Below are 7,656 nucleotides of genomic sequence, written 5' to 3' on the forward strand. Positions count from 1 at the left end.
CACACACACCCATTATTATTTTTGAGAAACTGATAGATTAGCTTTGATGGGATACTTGGAATTTTCCATATGGTCAGCATAGCCATCATAAATCAAGTTGCTTCAAATAAGCAAGTTTTTCCGCTTAGCTTTACTTTGGAATTTGACATTTTGTGGGTTTTACATATTCCCTTCAGTGGATTTAATGTAAAAAAAAAACTTTAATGTCTTTTATTGAGCAGTGATAAAACTCAGGTAAAAGCTGAATTCAGAAATCAAGACCTTTAGGTTTAAGGTCAATTAGAACTATGTTGCTTGCTTTCTCTTTCAGAAAGTAATGTTGAATAGTGACTACAAATGAATGATATGTGCTTCTTTGAAGAAGCACACTAGAACTTAGAGATCTAAATTAAATACTGCCATTCCAAGTTATTTTAGGAGGCTATATGCTAATTTCACTTATGTAGTTATTCCAAAAGTTTCTGGAACCCTCTTTTTTGGGGGGGGAATTGTCTTCAGAATCAGTTTGCCAGCCACACAGGAAAATCTAGGTGTTTATAGTTGCAGAACTTGCCTTTTTTTAGCTCAGCATCTTTCTCTCATTTCCTAAACATCCAACTTAGTGCTTAGCATTCCCACCCTAACTTTCCTTCCCCTGCCCAAACTACAGAGACCACAGAAAAAGGCCCAGGGTCCATTTTGCAGTGTGGTATGAAATACCCTTGAAAGTGCAACTTTGTAGGTCAGAGTGGCAAGAAGTGTACAGCGGTTTGCTTTACTTCACTAGGAATAAGATGGAGTCAAGAAATTTTAATTGTAATATATCAGGGCACACCTAATCTGGGTTCCATAAATTTGCCTGCTTACTTTCTTAGTTGGAAGAAAGACTACTGTAGAATAAGTTAAATATGTTTCCAGTGCTGGACTAATACAAACCACCACCCAGGGAGTTTCTATCGCTGGCCTCATTCACTTTTTTTTAAGATTTATTTTATTTATTTGAAAGACAAAGTTAGAGAGAGAGGTGGAGCCAGAGAGAGAGGTCCTCCATTCCACTGGTTCACTCCTCAAATGCCCACAATGGCCAGAGCTGAGCTGACCCAAAGCCAGGGTCATTTCTTCTTCTGGGTCTCCCATGTAAGTGCAGGGGCCCAAGGAGTTGGGCCATCTTCTACTGCTTTCCCAGGCCATAGCAGAGAGCTGGATCACAAGTGGTGCAACTGGGATTTGAACCAGCATCCATATGGGATGCTAGCGCTGCAGGAGGTGGCTTTAACCTGCCGCTCCACAGCTCTGGCCCCGGCCTCATTCACTTCTTAGGATGTACTAGAGGAAAACCAAAAGTCTGTGTTTAGTTCTATCCAAACATCTTGCATTCCCAGAACCCCCTAGCATCCTTGTACTCTGTAGCTGAAACAGCCATACAGGGTCTTGGTAGAAACCATATCACAAGATTGTCTTTTTGTAAAGATTTATTTATTTGAAAGGCAGAGTTACAGTTACAAAGAGAGAGGGGAGACACAGAGAGATCTTCCATCTGCTGGTTCACTCCTCACATGGCTGCAACAACTGGGACTGGGCTAGGCTGGAGCCAGGAGCCAGGAGCCAAGAACTCCAGGTCTCCCATAGAGGTGGCAGGGGCTCAAGTACTTGGGCCATCTGCTGCTGGTTTCCCAGGAACATTAGCAGGGAGCTAAATTGGAAGTAGAGTAGCCAGGACTTGAACCAGTGCTCATATGGGAGGCCACTGTCTCAGGCAGTGTCCTAACCTGCTGTACCACACCCCCAGCCCTAAGATTTTTTTTAATTTATAAGAAATCATTTTGGCTGGCGCCGCGGCTCACTAGGCTAATCCTCCACCTGCGGCGCCGGCACCCTGGGTTCTAGTCCCAGTTGGGGCGCTGGATTCTGTCCTGGTTGCCCCTCTTCCAGGCCAGCTCTCTGCTATGGCCCGGGAAGGCAGCGGAGGATGGCCAAAGTGCTTGGGCCCTGCACCCCATGGGAGACCAGGATAAGCGCCTGGCTCCTGCCTTCGGATCCGCGTGGTGCGCTGGCCGCGGCGGCCATTGGAGTGTGAACCAACGGCAAAGGAAGACCTTTCTCTCTGTCTCTCTCTTTCTCACTGTCCACTCTGCCTGTCCAAAAAAAAAAATCATTTAAAAATACCATTTTTATCTTTTATTTATACAAGTGGTAAATTAACATTTTTTTCTCCATAAAACTTCATTTTATATCATTTATGTTGTTTGTTTTGTTTGGAGCCTACAGCTCCTGACTTGAGTTTTTTTTCTTCTTCTAGTTCTTCATACACTATATAATCCATCATTGTGAACAATATAGTATATGGTAATTTCTAAAAATCAAATACAAAAAAATATAATGAAAGAACAGAAAATATAGAAAAGGGAGATCTTCGTTTAGGAGTCCCTATGTTCTGGAAAAGCAAAGAGGTAAAGTAAGTTTTACAAGTTGTAAAAAAAAATTAAGAGTAGAAAAAGCATAGAAATAGAATGTGAAGCTTTCAAATCTGAAAAGGAGAATAAAGAAAACTCAATAAACCCAACAGAGAAGTGGGCATTCAGCCGCATTTAAAACAATTAATAATTTTTAAAAGATTTATTTGTTTGGGGCCGGCGCTGTGGCGCAGTAGGTTGATCCTCTGCCTCCAGGCCGACATCCCATGTGGGCACCAGTTCTAGTCCTGGCTGTTCCTCTTCCGGTCTGGCTCTCTGCTGTGGCCTGGGAGGGCAGTGGAGGATGGCCCAAGTCCTTGGGCCCTGCACCTGCATGGGAGACTGGGAGGAGGCTCTTGGCTCCTGGCTTCGGATCAGCGCTGTGCGCCGGCCATTGTGGCCACTTGGGGAGTGAACCAGCGGAGGGAGGACCTTTCTCTCTGTCTCTCCCTCTCACTGGCTGTAACTCTGCCTCTCAAATAAATAAATAAAAATCTTAAAAAAAAGATTTATTGGCCAGTGCCGTGGCTCAAAAGGCTAATCCTCCGCCTTGCAGTGCCAGCACACTGGGTTCTAGTCCCGGTCGGGGCGCCGGATTCTGTCCTGGTTGCCCCTCTTCCAGGCCAGCTCTCTGCTATGGCCCAGGAGGGAAGTGGAGGATGGCCCAAGTGCTTGGGCCCTGCACCCCATGGGAGACCAGGATAAGCGCCTGGCTCCTGCCTTCGGATCAGTGCGGTGCGCTGGCCGCAGCGGCCATTGGAGGGTGAACCAACGGCAAAGGAAGACCTTTCTCTCTGTCTCTCTCTCTCACTATCCACTCTGCCTGTCAAAAATAAAAAAAAAAAAAAAAAAAAGGAGTGTCAAATTGTTAAGTCAGCAACAGGAGTCACTGTGTACTTACATCCCATGTGGGATCTGTCCTTAATGTGTTGTCTAATGTGCAGTGATGCTATGACTAGTACTGAAACAGTATTTTTGCACTTTGTGTTTCTGTGTGGGCGCAAACTGATGAGATCTTTACTAATTATGTGCTGAATCGATCTTCTGTATATAAAGATAATTGGAAATGAAAAAAAAAAACCTGGTGTTAAATTGGAAATGGCATAGAAAATTAATTAATTTTTTAAAAAAATATTATGTAGGATCTCTTTAATGTGCTGTACACTCTTATTTAATGCTATAACTAGTACTCCAACAGTATTTTTTTTCACTTTGTGTTGCTATATGGGGGCAAATTGTTGAAATCGTTACCTAATATATACTAAACTGATCTTCTGTATATAAAGAGAATTGAAAATGAATCATGATGTGATTGGAAGGGGAGAGGGAGCGGGGGTGGGGGGAGGGTTGTGGGTGGGAGGGAAGTTATGGGAGGGGGAAGCCATTGTAACCCATGGGCTGTGCTTTGGAAATTTATATTCATTAAATAAAAGTTTAATAAAAATATTTATTTATTTGAAAGGCAAAGTTACAGAGAGAGAAGAGAGGAAGACAGAAATCTTCCATCCTCTAGTTCACACCCCAGATGGCCACAGTGGCCGGGGCTGTGCCAGACCAAAGTCAGGAGCCAGGAGCTTCCTCCAGGTCTCCCACATGGGTGCAGGGACCCAAGTACTGGGCCATCCTTCACTGCTTTCATTAACAGGGATCTGGATTGGAAGTGGAGCAGCTGGGACCTGAACTGGTGCCCAACTGAGATGCCGGTGCTGCAGGCAGAGGCTTAACCCACTATGCCACAGCACCAATCCCTCAGACAAGTTTTTTTATGGTGCCCGTGTCCCACACCAGATTACTTGATTCCGGTTCCAAGCGTTGGTTCCTGGCTGTTGCCTCAAGTAACTGGGTTCCTGCCACGTGCAGACCAGGATTGCTTTCCTGGCACCAGCCCCAGCCACTGTGGGCATTTAGGGAGTGAACCAATGGATGGGAGAGTCAGCCTCTCTGGTTCTCTTCCTCACCCTCTCTCCTCCTCTCCCTCTCCTTCTCCCTCTCCCCCTCTCCTCCTCTCCGCTTTTCCCCCTCTCCCCTTCTCCTTCTCTCCCTCCTCCCCAAATAACATAAAATGAATAACAGATTCAACAGAGCAGGAAAGGTGAAAATCATAGAGAAAAGGGTATGATAAATAACAAAACAGTTGGAAATAAATAAAATATGTCAATATCTGCAAATAGTTTATACTCTTCACCAATATCCTGCACACACTGAAAACATCTTGCATGCCGCCCTCTCCACCCTCCCACTCCCTCCCCGGTCCTGTCTTCCTGTTGGAGGTGCCTGCTAGCCTCACCTCATCAGCTCCATGTCTCATCTACCGCCTCCCCTCTTCCTCCGCCTGACAGTGGCCTGAGCTCCTCCTGCCTCCTTAGGGAGGCCACGCTGTCCCTTAGCTTTCTCCTTGCTTGCTCCTCTGCCTTGCTTTGCCCTGCCAGGAAGGAGGACTAGGACATGATCGTGCCGGGCATGTGTATATCCTGTCAGGTATGATGGCAGTGAATGGAAAGCTCGTTCTTCATGTGGATGGAAACCTGTTCTACGGAGGAGAACATGCATCTGTAACACCACTGTGAGATTTACACTACAGATTTAAAACACCAGGATCACCACTGTCGTCCATGGGGAGAAGAGACTGGAATGTTGACTGAATTCCCAATTCCCTTATGGGTAATGGTCCACTGGTTAAGAAGCTGTTTTATACAGAGGTTACTCATTATCTGGATTTCAGAGTGACTGAAGGAAGCTGTGTCTGTAAGAGAGGAAAAATCTACACATTTCCTTCCACTGGAGCAGAAACTTCACGGGACTGGAAAACGTTGCTTCAGAACATTCCTAGTGTATGTTGCCAACTTCAATGAAGGAGAGCTTAGAAGGTTTGAAGGTTTTGATCCTAAGAAGACTGCAATGTGAGATGTGTATAAGAAATTTGATTCAGGGGGCCAGTACAGGGGCACAGTAGGTTGAGCCTCCACCTGCAATGCCTGCTTCCCATATGAGCCCCAGTTGGAGTTCTGGCTACTCTGCTTCAGATCCAAACTCTGCTAACTCACCTCAGGAGGCAGCGGGAGATGGCCCAAGTACTTGGGGCCCTATCATCCATATGGGAGACTTGGAGGGAGTTCCTAGCTCCCGGCTTCGGCCTGCCCCAGCCTTGGCCATTTCAGCCATTGGGGAGTGAACTAGTGGATGGAAGATTTTTTTTTCCTCTCTCTCAAAGTTTTCACATAAATAGATAATTCTAAAAAAAAAAAAAAGAAATTTCATTTGGGTCAAGATGTTATAGCTTTTTCAGGTCATGGTCTTGTACACTACAGAACTGATGACTTCTTAGATCAATCATGTTGTGAATACATCAATAGGATTAAACCTTACAATGAGTTTGGCATGATATGGCAAAAGCCCATATTTCTATCCACCCTGTAGCCTTGGAGAACTGCCACAAAGATTTGCAGGACTTAAGGCCAGCGCTGTGGCACAGCGGGTTAATGTCCTGGCCTGAAGCACCAGCATCCTATACGGGTGCCAGTTTGAGACCAAGCTGTTCCACTTCCGATCCAGCTCTCTGCTATGGCCTGGGAAAGAAGTAGAAGATGGCCCAAGTCCTTGGGCCCCTGCACCCATGTGAGAGACCTGGAAGAAGCTCCTGGCTTTGGATCGGCACAGCTCTGGCCGTTGCTGCCAATTGGGGAGTGAACCATTGGATGGAAGACCTCTCTTTCTCTCTCTGCCTCTCCTCTCTCTATGTAACTCTGACTTTCAAATAAATAAATAAATCTTCAAAACAAAAATATTTGCAGGGCTCAGTGCTCTTTGCGGAAGGACCTGTATGCTGAATAAGTCTATTGAAGAAATTGTGCAGGATGGAGGAGTGGTGTAAAACCTGAAGGAGAGGTCGCGCACTGTCACGGCTCATCTGTCACTGAAGTTGTGTAAAGGAACGGGTGGAGAAAGTGGGCCAGGTGATCCAGGTCATGTGCATCCTTAGCCACCCCATCCAGAACACCCACGATGGTTAGTCCACAAAACCAAGTCAACGGAAAGATACCTATGTTTCGTGATCTCCTCTGCACACAGTGTGGCAACACAAGGGAAGTTCTTTGCCATAGTCAATACAACTGTAGAAACCAAGGAGCTTAAGAAATCAGACCAGTGTTGTAGTTCTCGGAACCAGCTGAACCGAAATGTGTTCACATCGGTGACTTCCTCATGCCAAAAGATTTGGGTAAAGAATGCCAGATCTTTATTTCCTGCACATATGATGCTTCAACCACCTTAGAGAGAACTTGTGATGACAATGAGGATGACAGCATCAGAATCTGACTTTGAGAAAATGGAACACAAGAAAAGTGACATGGGGCGGGGGGGAAGACTAACAGTGCATGTCATCTAATTAGGACAGATTTAAAACTGGGCAAATGATGCTCATTGTGTGGAATCAGTCTTGTAAGTCCTGCTTTTGTAATCAGAAGGGAGGGGTTGAAGAGCACTGTACAGTTGCCTAGTCCTGCTTCATTTTTCTGGTATCATATTGTTTCAGAGTGGCTCTTCAGGACTGTCAGGTTCCACATTCTGTTCATTGTAACCAAACTGCCTCCTCCCCCCAGTGAAGGATCAGTTTTAAACAAACATTCTGATACTTGATACAGCATTTGTGCCTTAATCAGCATAGCCTTTGCGATTATATGCTTTTGCTGCTCACCAGCTGGATCCCCACAATTTGTGTAACATCTTGCCTCATGCCATTAAGCAGATTCTATACTGAATAGTCCATAATTTGGAACAGCATCCCCAAGTTTTTCCGATAACTTTATATTTTTTGCATTATGTCAGCTATTAATGCAGAGCCCAAATAGTATATCCCCAGGTCTGACTTATGTGGGCATAAAAGTCTAATGAAACTCCAGACTCAGGGAGTCATTTGGAGGAAGCTGGTATGTAGTGTTTTAACCTAATGGAATGAGTGGGAGGAAACGGGAAAGGACTCTGTCATGAAGCAGGTAAAATGTAGACTCAGCCTTTCTATCCCAGGTGTGGCTTCTTCAATGGACTAAGATGCACTGCAGTATTGATTTGACAGTGCCTCACTTTGTCTCAAAGTGGCTTGCAAGTGGTTTCTGTACTGCAAAATAAAGCCAAATTCTGGAAACAAACAAACAAACAACAAACTAAAAGCATCTGAAGAGTATTTTCAGTGAGCTGGAGCAGACCATGAAGTGCTTAGTGCCTTTTA

General features: G+C 45.1%; 1 pseudogene; it reads left to right on the plus strand.

Annotated features, from left to right (window-relative positions):
* Positions 1-4,912: 4,912 nt before the first annotated feature.
* On the plus strand, positions 4,913-6,816 carry LOC133759055 (rab GDP dissociation inhibitor beta-like; annotated as a pseudogene).
* The last annotated feature ends 840 nt before the right edge of the window (positions 6,817-7,656 follow it).

Source organism: Lepus europaeus, chromosome 5 (genome assembly GCF_033115175.1).
Source record: "Lepus europaeus isolate LE1 chromosome 5, mLepTim1.pri, whole genome shotgun sequence".
NCBI classification, from domain to species: Eukaryota; Metazoa; Chordata; class Mammalia; order Lagomorpha; family Leporidae; genus Lepus; species Lepus europaeus.